This window comes from Amphiura filiformis, unplaced genomic scaffold (assembly GCF_039555335.1).
Source record: "Amphiura filiformis unplaced genomic scaffold, Afil_fr2py scaffold_274, whole genome shotgun sequence".
NCBI classification, from domain to species: domain Eukaryota; kingdom Metazoa; phylum Echinodermata; class Ophiuroidea; order Amphilepidida; family Amphiuridae; genus Amphiura; species Amphiura filiformis.
The window spans coordinates 1-12,191 of NW_027305738.1; the positions used below are offsets into that span (position 1 = coordinate 1).

Genomic DNA, 12,191 nt, shown 5'->3' on the forward strand with positions numbered 1-12,191 from the left:
GGTATGAACCCTTGATGACCTTGCCGATATAAAATTTTATATGTGCTGATGTGGTGTTTTTTATATAAGCTTACTTGCTTGGGTCTTGGATAAGAAAACCTGCTGACGTAAAAAGGTTTGAATATGAATTGTTTGATAATTGATGGTTTTTTTTTCTGGAAAAGGAACCAGTTATTGCTTTATATTAGGGAGCGATCGTTATTTGTGGCAGGGGGGGGGAATGGGTAAATTTAGGGGGGAACACGAAATTTTTTTGTGGTCTTGAGGGGGGAACCTGAAATTTTATTTGAACCAGGAGGGGGGATTGTTAAATTTTAAATGGAGAAAATTGGGAAAACAAGGGGGAACGCGAAAATTTTGAGCGGACGCGAGGGGGGAACGCGAAATTTGTTGTCGATATTTTTGCCAAAACACCCATTCCCCCCCCTGCCGTAAATAACGATCGGTCCCTTATATATTTATTTATTATTTATATTCATCTGAATGCTACGTCGCGCCGATCATCCGGGCGATCATCATCAATCATCATCATCAGACCGCGTCCATTAGACTGCAGAACTCAGTCCTCAACAGGTCCTCAATGATAGTCAGTCATTTATCTTGTGGTCGTTATATGACCGTCCATGCCCATCGCATCGGCTATGGAACGTGGGAAGTAATACTACAACATGATCAGACAAAGGGATAAATTATAACATATAAAATTAATATTTTGTAGGCCTATAAGCATAAGTAGGCATTAATTAGGCCAAGTAAAAAATAAAACATGTTTCACGTCCGGTTTTCGAAAAAAAGGAGGAAGAGGGGCTTTTTATTTTCTATTTTTATCGCAAAATTGGTGTAAATACCCATACTTAGAGCTGTTTTAGCGTATACAATAATGCCTGGAAAAAGGAGGAGGCCCTTTTTTATTTGTTGTTCTGAGAGTTACACCCCCTCTAATGATCACAAAACCTTCCTAAAGTGTTTCTTGGCTATAGAATGCATCCTAACTTCCTAGACATATTTTTTGAAAAGTTATAACTGAATTTCAAAAAATAAAAATATATTTGAGGAAACCTCAAAAAAGGAAGCGGGAGAGGACGTGAAACATGTTTATTTTTTATTTGGCCTTATAGGATGACAGCCTGAAAAAAAAGGGTGATGTTTCAGAAAGCTTAGACTTTAGACTCGCTTGCCAGTCCTATACGCCGTACCTATGTGTATGTATATTAAGGACTGGCTTACGCCATTTTGGATGTCAATGGGAAATACACACTTAACGATTTGCGCCAAGTTAGAAACTTGAAAAAATCTTTAAAATTTCATCAATGTATATAAAGTGCATGGTACCAACCTTATTGTGCTTGCTAATTTAAGACTCGGTTGAAACAAAATTAAGGATCAAATGCATTTTAGTATCCAAAAACGCAAAATTCTCGTCAAAGTTCTACCGAATTCGGCACCCTGGCCTTGCGAAGGGTTCAGAATTCGAATCGGGAACGAAAATATCCGATCTTTGCGATCAAAAATACAAAATTACAACTTTAAACATACTATTGGCAAAAGACATTATTACTAAACAATATAGAAAATTTGACATCATTGTCTCAAAATATTGAAGAAATTTGCTCACTATAGACATCAAAAAAGTATGCAATCCAATTCCCGTTCACTTCAAACGCGTGGGAAACTGAAAGTGCATAATCCCCACTAGCCTTAGGCATGTAGGGGAGTTTAAGCTGGCATAAAAAAATTTTTAACAATTTTTTAAACATTTTATAAACAATTTAATAAAAAAAAAATCGGTTGAAAAATGAGATGGTGTGGGCCAAAAAATGTACACGTAGCCCCAAACATCATGGCCCTACTAACTTGTTCCTTCCTCAGCTCACCATAGGGCCATGAACGCGGTACCATGTTTTAAAGTTTTTAAAGCATCTCATGTTGCGATGATGACGTCACACTGACGTCATTAAGAATTCAAAACACAGCGACACCAGGCCCGTAGGTAGGTATGTCCACATTGTTTATTATAGAGGGCGACGTTCAACTCAAAAAGTTGCTACCACAGTAAATGGCTTAACTGTGTAATTCCTATAGGAAAATACAAAATTGTCAAATTTGGACACCAGAAACTTGGAGACGTACGGTAGTCTAAAAAGTGCTGGTATTTGCTTTTTTGTACAGTTAAGGCATTGTCAATGATGGCCGCAGAAAAATGAAAAATGTTAAAAACAGACATTCGCCCATAACTTTGTTGATATTTGTGCTACAGACATGGTTGACCCCTCATTTTTTAAGATATAAATAATCATCTTTTAAACAAATTAATTTCCATGTGAAAAAAACCTACGGTGCTTGAAAATTTTGTGAGCATGCCTACCGTAGGCGTAGCCAGGATTTATTTTGGGGTTCAAATTTGGACCTTTTTTGGACTGGGGCGGATTTGGACATTTTTGGACCAAAAAGGCATAAAAAACCTCACACCCCCCTGGCTACGGGCCTGACGGCGACGATAATGGTCATCAAGTCTGGTCTTTTACCTCCTCAAATTCAAATCACAAATGTGTTAAAAATTTACAAATTATGAACATGCACCAAATATGTTTTGTTTTTAGTCTCATCTCACATGAGACTTGAAGTGAGTATAAATGTTAAAAAGTAGTATTTTTTGTGTACCCTGAAAGGTCTAAGGGAGTGATCGTTATTTACGACAGGGAGGGGGTGGCAATTTTTTTGGGGTTTGGAGGGGGGACGTGAAATGTTTTGTTGAACCAGGAGGGGGATTGTTAAGTTTAAAATTGAGAAATTTGTGAAAACAAGGGGGGAATATTTGATTTTGTAAACCGCGTCTTTCAGTGTAGATTGCCATGCTCGATTTCTCTCCTCGTGAATATAGGTAACTTCAAACCAAATAATTTTCTTCTTCACACCACATATAAGAAACCCGAATCTGCATGATACAAATGTTAAGTTTTTAACAAAAGGTAGAAACAAAGAATTCAATATCTTGTGAGTCAAGTGGTTAGGCAGGATAATAGTAAACCACATGACCAAAACCAAAACTCAACAGTTGAAATGACCGATTGCCAATGTCAGCAAATACATTTGTTGTTGTCAATTTATACCATGAAAAATGGATCGGATCCATCTCCTATCGATATGTACACTGTATATAAAAATGCGACTTTGTAGCTTTTGTCCCACGCATGTTGTCTTTTAAAGGGTGTGACCTAATCAGAGCCTCGATCCTCCCCCCATTTATTGAGATTTTGATATCGGAAGAAAGCTCACGTGGGTCATTACTCCAGTATAATTTATTGCCCAAGATATGTTTTGTTTTTAAAAATGGTGTGAACAAACATTGTGATAAATTGTGGTAACCACACTGGAAGTGTACATCCTGTGGGCTAGTATGGGCCATTGTTATATATTTTTACTTTTCATATCAAAACGGCCCGGCAAAACGGCTGGAGCAGTATAGCACTTGTTCAGTGTGTATGGGAACATGACAAGCTGTCTCTGATGTTACAAAATCCACCAGTCTTACACTTCGTGCCCGAAGGTTGTTTCGCGGCCGAGCGCACAACTTCCCAGGAACTGGAACCAGTTTTAGAGCAATGCAACTGGTCATGTGTCATGAATTGGGGGCCAAATGCATTACATGCTCAAAATTAGAAAAATAATCATGCTTTTACACAAAAATGATTGTAATTTATCTCATGTTTGTCAGAAACCTACAATTTTTATATCATCATCAAGCTGAAAGTGTAAGGAAGACAATTGTTCAACTTTTAAGTTGATATACAGGGTGCCACAAATATTATATAGGGTGGAAAAGTTACATTTTCGTTCAAAAAGTAAAAAAATTGGTTCCTCTCTTACTCACTAACATAAACACCTGTTCTGCTAAAACCTCTTTAGATGTGCTAATAACATTGTAGGCTCTCAAAAAAAGCAAACTTGTAATGATTAGTTATGTAGTCTAACTGAGATACAGGGTGTTCAAATGTCGTACATAAATTTTTATGATTTTTATGACATTATCAATCAAAACGTTTTTCCTTCATGTCCTACACAAAAACTAATGGCATATTTGAATTCCTAGAATTTCCTTCTAAAAATATTAACTTTTACAGAAGTAGGGTAACTTCTTCAAGAAATATGACATGCAGAATATTTCGGAGCACAAATGCATGCTTAGTACAGTAACGTATAGGAAAAGCCTAGAACCCATGACACAGAATGCAGCACATTAACAACAGCTTGGAGTAAAATTGGTCAAGTTACTACCTACTAGACATAAATACCAAAACAATGGTACATAATCCATCCTAATACCTTGCTGGGTTATGAAGTTACAGTAAAAAATAAATTTGAGAGGCACTGAAAATCAATATTCCCTATACTTTAACACACGCCTCAACCGTAGGCACCTCAACCGTAACCACCCCTGACTTTGCATCGTTTGAATTGCAATATCTCAAAAAGTAAATACAGTGTGAAGTTTTTACTTTCCACAGTTTTAGGTAGATCACAAAATGAGACCATTTCTAGTTCAGTAGCCCTCTACATTCTTGAGATCTGGGCCAAAACGTCCTGAATTTTTTTTTTTTTAATGTAACACCACCACCTTTTCCTATACCCTAATTCATGACGCACGACCAACGGAAATTTTGAAACATAAATTGCCTAAATGTAAATAAAAAACAGAACATGAAACGATTGGACCATGCCCCTTGAAATATTACTTATTGATTTTGATCTTCAATTCTGTATTTCAGCATTTGTTTTGCAGGGAACAACAGCATTTAATTTGTTCTGCAGGGAGCAATCTGGCTGGGGGAACAACACTAGTCAACTCCAGACCATGTGAAGTCCCCATACCCAATCATGAAAGCCAAATACAGAATGCAGAGTAGCCAAAATAGGTAGGTTACTGTTAAGGGCTCGGATAGCAATGTTTTCATTGTGATATATTCAACTGTTTGAGCATTACAATTATATAAAGGAACATGTGTATAGAATATTAAATCACAAGTCTATACAATGTACATATCGACACACTAAGCCACTTTCTTTATCTGCGTCAATAATAGAATATTGATTACAATCAAATTGAATATACTCTCCATTTTGAGTTTGTACTTCACCACTGAGCGATCTAGCGATCGATTTCTAGCCAATCAGATAGGACTCCTTTTCTTGCGTTCGGTGAAATAACAATCACCCGTCGCTCACCAATGGAGTATTAAGTTTATGTTTATACACTGTGTGTATGTAGCTGGGATGAAAAGCGATGATCTATTGAAAATTTTGACCTTTCATATTAATGATATGTGACCGTACAGCTCGGTTGAGCCGTAAATTCCCTAAATTGTATTCCGAGTTACGTTGTAAAATGTGCATGCAGGTCGTATCGTATTCATCGGCATCTCTAGCTGGCGCGACATCTATCAGATTTTGATTGTCGAACACCAATCAATAATCCTATTTTTGAAGAGGATAATGAGCTTCTACCTAAAGATGGCAATAGAATTTTTAATAGCTCTGGTCTTTGTTTGCTTTGGCTAAATCCTGTTCAAGTGGTGGGTTACCAGGCATTGTATTTTGTATAGGTATGTATAACCAACAATTAACAATGAACCTCGTTGACTTGGGGATGATTTGATATGACCGCCAATTATGACTGTTTAATATTTTTTGCCAGCAATGTGGAAAAAGAGACACACGAGAAAGCGAAAAAGCTACCATTTTGTTGAAGGAGCAAAGTTCAACAAACCATAACCGCTACTGGATATCGTGTGAAGTCAAATAATATACCATTTTAAAGCTTATGATGTAAATTTTCTAAACACAAAATAAAACAATTTTGACCGGGGGAGGAATTGACGGCTCATTCGCCGTGACAGGTCACATATATAGATTTTTTTCCAATAGACCTAATTTTTTAAAAAGATTTTGTTGTTGATATCAGAAGGACATTCCTGGCTTGAAAAGTGCAATTCTATGTCTGTGGTGCTCTCAGGTCCCACAAAAAATATGTGAAAACATCGCTAACCGAGCCCTTAAGGCTGTGATTTCCTGGTAATTTTGTGCCCAGGTATTTTACGTAATTAATAGGAATGTACCTGGGTAACCTGAGTACAAGTGTCACTAGGGATCAAGTCAGAGTTTATTGCGAAATTTGCACTTTGAAACTTTTATGGTCTCCAAACATTTGTGTGTGAGTAGCAATGATATGATATTTAGTGAAAATATATCTACAAAATATTTAATGTAAATGACAGCTTTATTTGCCATGGTTTGGCTTTTGTACTTATTGTCTAGTTAGCATTTGAACTGTGGTCTCTTGTAATTGGATGTTGCGGCTAATGGGACTCAATCAAAAATTGACTTTGTAGTTTACCTTAGCTTACGTAAAACCAACATCATATTGTTTGTAATATTATAAACGCCCCCAGGGTGTTGCATTTTTCCAAAAGGGGGCGTTTATTGAAGGTGAATTGTCAGTGAAGTGTAAAATCGGGTTAAATTTCCTGATAGTGCTCCTGTAGAAATTACACCTGTAAATGCATCATCAAGCAAGAATCTGGTGAAATTCTACCATAATTAGGCAATGGAATGGATGGAAGTGTGTTTCATAATAGGTTTTGTCCATGCAATTTAGCGATCATCACTGACAAGATTGATATGACTGATCCAAGTTTTCAAGCTTCCTCACACGATATAGCATGGAAATGTTTGCATTTTTGTCAACATAGGTGCTCCTCACGCTCTCTCTCTCTCTCTCTCTCTCTCTCTCTCACGAGCGCGATAAACATTTCATGACATTCGCCGAGCTAAAAAGTGAGTCGGCATTTTCCCCATAGCGTTACGGTCTTTTCTGAGAAGAGCGTTTTTGCGACAAAATATGACAAAGGCATATTTTGCACACTTTTGAATGAAAAATTGAAAAGAGAGTGACAGAATGGCCTTAGAGAGTATCATTTTTGTTTAAAAAACATAAATTCGAAAATTTTTATCACTCCTGTGGTTTGCTCTCGCTGAAAATATAATGGGGTGTACCTTCTTAGGAGTTATGCACGTATATAATGGTCATTTTCACAGTAAAGGGTGTAACTTTTGATTTTTAGGGTCAAAATTTCAAACCACTTAAATATGTTTCTGTTTACTGTAATCATGCATAGAAGCAACTTAAATTCCAGTAAAATAGTGTTTCAAGGCTTAAACCTTTTGATTTCTGATAAAAAATTGACATTTCCATAACATTTTGGTTAAAATCTAAGAAAAATGTATTTTACATAAGCTCAGAAAATTATGACATGAAAGCTGGAATACATGTGAAATCCCATTCCAAAGTAAGTCAACAGATATAAGTTAAATTTTATACCATGTTTTGCTATGTTTGTAATTGCAATTTTGAAAATTTTTAACATCAAGGGTCATTTGCAATGGAAATTTCCCAACCTTAAACATATTTTTAAAGTTTTAATTGGGTTCCTAAAATAATTTAAATGTCTAACTTCATGTACAAATACTACTTGATGAAAGGAACCTCCCAGCCAAGTTTCACAGAAATTGGAGTTATTTTTTAGTTTTTTCAATTCAAGCGATTTGTGTTTCGGAGGCTTCAGTTAACAACACAGGTGATCATAAAAGTAAAATATTTGGCTAACTACTACAAGTTGACATGAAAAAATAGGTAAAAAATATCACAATTACCAATTTTCATGCTTTGCTTCTAAGTATTGAATTTCAGTTGTGACAAAAATTAAATTATCACAGCAAGTCATTTTTTTTGTTTCGAGGCTTCATGTTTACAATGGTTAAACATGGCAGAAGTAGTTTTTTGAAAACAACACTGTTGGGATCATCTAAGCTGTTATTTTCTTGTGTGTATTGAATCAATGATTCTATGCGGCAGATATTGCAGATTTATAACATGATAATTTTTTCACCCATTTGTTAAGTATGGTGTTATTTGCATGTGAAGCCTCCGAAACGGACTTTCTTGGATATCAGTATATTTTTCAAGCATTAACCATAATATCAATTTTTTTTTAAATTTATGACATTCTGCACATATCATGCAACAATTACAATGCAGATATCAATATGGAACATACCAATTTAGATATGCATAGATGATAATTAAGTTTACTGTTGTTTCGGAGGCTTCATTTGTTTCGGAGGCTTCAATTGTTAACGGAAAGTTTGTATTGGGTCCCATTTTCAAACGGTGATATATATCTCCATGATTTAAAAACAAGTGACTTGAGGATCTACTTTGCTACATTTTGATAAATAGATTGGATGAGCTCTTTTATTTATATTTGCCCAAGCTTGCTGAACAGTTTGTTTCGGAGGCTTCAAAAAGTTAACGGAAAATCGGCTCTTTGAAGTCAAGATTTTATAAAAATTTTAAAAGCTTGCAAATCAACTAATTTTTGTTACCCATTTCAAGTTAAGATATCAACTGTTATGAATCAAGAAGAAGTGAAGAAATAACCAAGAATTATGAACCAAAGCTATACCCACAAAGTTTGTTAACAATTGTTAACGGAAAATGAAGCCTCCGAAACGACAAATATCGAAGTCCGGTTCTCAAAAATACAGGGCTGTTCACAATTAAATCTAATGTGGCAGTGTTTACTGAACATATGACCGTACTTTCAGGATAAGAAAAATTATCCATGAACTAACTGAAGAAAACACAGGGTTTTACAAAAATGTTACTGTTTTTTACAGTTTTTCAAAATGGCAATATTAGGTACATTTAAGCCTGCTAAAACTGAACGCAGTAACTCCCGAAGATGATTATGCTACCCAAGGTAGCTGCTAACTAGATGACTTATGTGGCCAAAAATCATGGAATTCTGTGGCTTTATTAGAAAACTACGGATCAAAATGTTAAAAATCCAAAGTTACACCCTTTACCGTGAAAATGACCATATTCAACGTATTCAACCCTAAAAAATGTCCGAATTTGATTGTACTGATAATCAAAGAAAAACTCATTTCAAAGCTTCTTTTTTATTCTATCTGATAGAAAATCTTATTCTAAGGTTATCTACCGACTTTTAGTAAAATTTATTGCAAAATATTGAATTTAGAGCGATTTTCTGGAAGATTTGATTTTGCTTCAATTTGGCCGTGGGAACGACATTATATGACGATTCCGGGGTTTCAAATTCAATATTTTTACATTCAAACTTCTCTAACCATGCCCTTATTTTTTTTACAGGATATTAGGCACTTTATTGAGATAATAATGAAACTTTCACGAAATTTTTAATTTGGAAGGGGTCCAATTAATTTTTTATGTGTTGAATTTACTCAAATTATGTCTTGTAATGTCAAAAAGCGCTCTCAGCCAATCTTTGAACAACGTTTCAAGTACTTTTCTATTGTCAACAAAGGTTCGGAAAGGCATATTTGACATCTTTTAAGACTGCAGAATCTGATTATGGAAGTTTTTATTGAAAATAATGAATAAATCATAGTTTCGCTGAGAATGAAAAAGATGGAAGAGCATATGTGAACCGCCCTCAGTCGATCCTCGTACTCCGTAACGAAAATAACAAGTTGAAAATTGAATATCTTTCCTTATGCGGCATAACATGATCTGTTAGATGGGATTTATATTTATAAAATTTTTGTACATTTTATCAACTGCATTTGAAAATATTTATTTGATTTCAAGAATCTGGTTTTCTTTCGCTGAGCTGAGGAGAGCACGATTTGACATTTTAAGACGCGCATGTCAGCGGTTTGTAGCCATATTTTTCAAACTTTAAAAGCTAAAAAACAAAACATTGGAGTAGTTCTGTCACTTTTCCTTCTGAGAATATACTCGTTACGTCACTCTCAGAAATAATTTAAAATTGCAATAGTTAAAAACTCTAACATAATGATTAGATTTGCATTTAAAAAACACGATATTTGATGATTTTCTTCCACTTTTGAATGCGACATTGGTTTGGAAAATGTTTTTTTTTTTCATTCACTGATTTTGGATTGCAAACAAAATGCTCCTATATCTTTAAAACACCGTATTAGTCCATTATGACATAATCTTAATCTTATTGAAGACGTTAATTAATAATATTTTGTTAGTTATGGACAAAATTTGCCATCACGAAGTGGGCTTGATACATACCAGTTTCAAACAGGAAACGCATCTTTATCAGTGACGATTTTTGTTAAGTTTAGCAAAACAACGTTGCTTAAGCATATAAAGAAAGGCTTTTTATTGATAACAGGTGGCATGATCGTCTAAATTTCATAAAATTGAGCATTTTGGAAGAAAATAATTAAGTTTTTTTTAAAAACTTTTACTGTCGTCAAAAAACATGTATTTTTACGTTTTGATATGTACATGAACTTTCAAAGCCCGCTTATTAGGTGCGTGCAACGATTTTGATTAATAATCAGTCTTTCAAATAGAATTGAATTGTTTTCTTGTGTTTGTTTCAAGAAAATAGTAGGCCTACATCTTATTCGGCATTGTGGATGTTGACGCGAAAGAAAGGTGTTTTTTTATTAAGTAAATTTAATATTTTGGTGAAAACCAGGGAAAAAGTAATATCTAGAAACACTCCACAACAAAACATCGGTTCATGACTGATGGAACTTGAGCCAAAGAAGCTTCATCGTTCACGACAAGACATAACTCATGAACTTGGAGGAACATGAAAATGCTAGAGACTTTAGAAGGTAATAAACATTTGAATATAAGTCTTAAGGTATTAATGTATCATAAAAACTGAGAAATCAGTGTTAGCCATCCACAAGATTCAGCCATTTGAAAGTGCACATACCGGCACGCATATGCAATGTATGCATGCATACATGTGATGTATCGCCTATCTAATGCTCACTGCATGGTCATCATGATGATCATAGACATGTCCCATGATAACCTATAGTAAAGTCAATTTTTTATTACTTTCGTGGTCCGAGCTGTGCGCCAAGCGTAGACAAGTGTACGTATACAGAAGAAATATACAATCACGCTGATTGGCTGGTCAACGCACTTGACAACAAGCCGGTTGACTTGTCACTTCTACGCGATCGCAATTCACCAGCGCGTACATGGACCACAGAAGTTTTAAAAATTAACTTTAGGAATTTCAATTGAATGAATACAGTTTTCAACAGCAGTACTCGATCCAACCGCAATCGTATATTGCGTATTTCAAACCACAACCATCATAAACCATGCATGACACTGCAGTGCGAATTCCAATGAATGCAGCTTTCAACAGCTTTGTAATTTATTCAATCCAACCATAATTGTTTGAGTATTTCAAACTACAACAATGAACGTATGACCTTGGATACAATATACTAACCAATTACTAATGGCATGCGTTAGCATGGTTGGATTCACTTCCGCGTTACTACACGCACAGTCGCACACACTGTCCCAGTCTACATCATGCAGTGTACGCAAAAAATCGTCACACTATGTCAGGCTGTGTTGTGTTCATTCAATCGGAATTTCCACTGGACATAACACATGAACGTAACATGACTTATTACCAATCATGATGTTAGATTCACTTCTGTGTTATGCATGCACAGTCGCACATGCACATGGTGCAGTGTACACAAAAAATTGTCGCGGCCACGCAGTGTTCGAAATACCAAATGCATGCATACATGCACTGATGCACAGTCTATGTAACTTTGACTCTTTGCATGTAGAAATTTGCCTGTGCATGTAAAATTTTGTGAAAATCAGCCAATTTTTAGGTAAAAATCAGAGTTGTGCAATGTGCACGATATGTAAGTTTTATTTTGTATTTCTACCGGTACCCCTGCGGCCACGCTATGTCAGGCTGTCTTCAATCAATTGAAATTTCCACTGTAAGCTAGGCCTATAATTCTAATTCTAATTCTAATTCAATTACCAGTGTGTCTTGTCAAGAATACGTGTACATGCAATTTGATTGGTTTTACATGACCCAATAGTGGATAGTCATAAGACAGCATGTGTGCGGACATGCAACAGCACGCTTGTAGATTTGATGATTTAGGGGTTCATTCATAGGATTGAGGGCATGATCGCTGTTTATGCCCTCGGCTCACGCCTCGGGCATAAATCAACGATCATGCCCGAAATCCTATGAATGAACCCTGTTCATACATACCCAACATTCTGAACATTGTTTGCAATTCAATACAAGTGAAAATAATAAGGG

At 35.5% G+C, this 12,191-nt stretch overlaps 1 long non-coding RNA gene across 1 annotated transcript in view; it reads left to right on the top strand.

Moving 5' to 3' along the window:
• Positions 1-30: 30 nt before the first annotated feature.
• The window catches only part of LOC140145443 (uncharacterized), a 54,830-nt gene continuing 42,669 nt past the window's right edge, over positions 31-12,191 (top strand). The window contains exons 1-2 of the long non-coding RNA XR_011858060.1: positions 31-115; positions 4,767-4,913. This is a non-coding gene — a long non-coding RNA (uncharacterized lncRNA). The remainder of the gene's footprint in view (positions 116-4,766; positions 4,914-12,191) is intronic.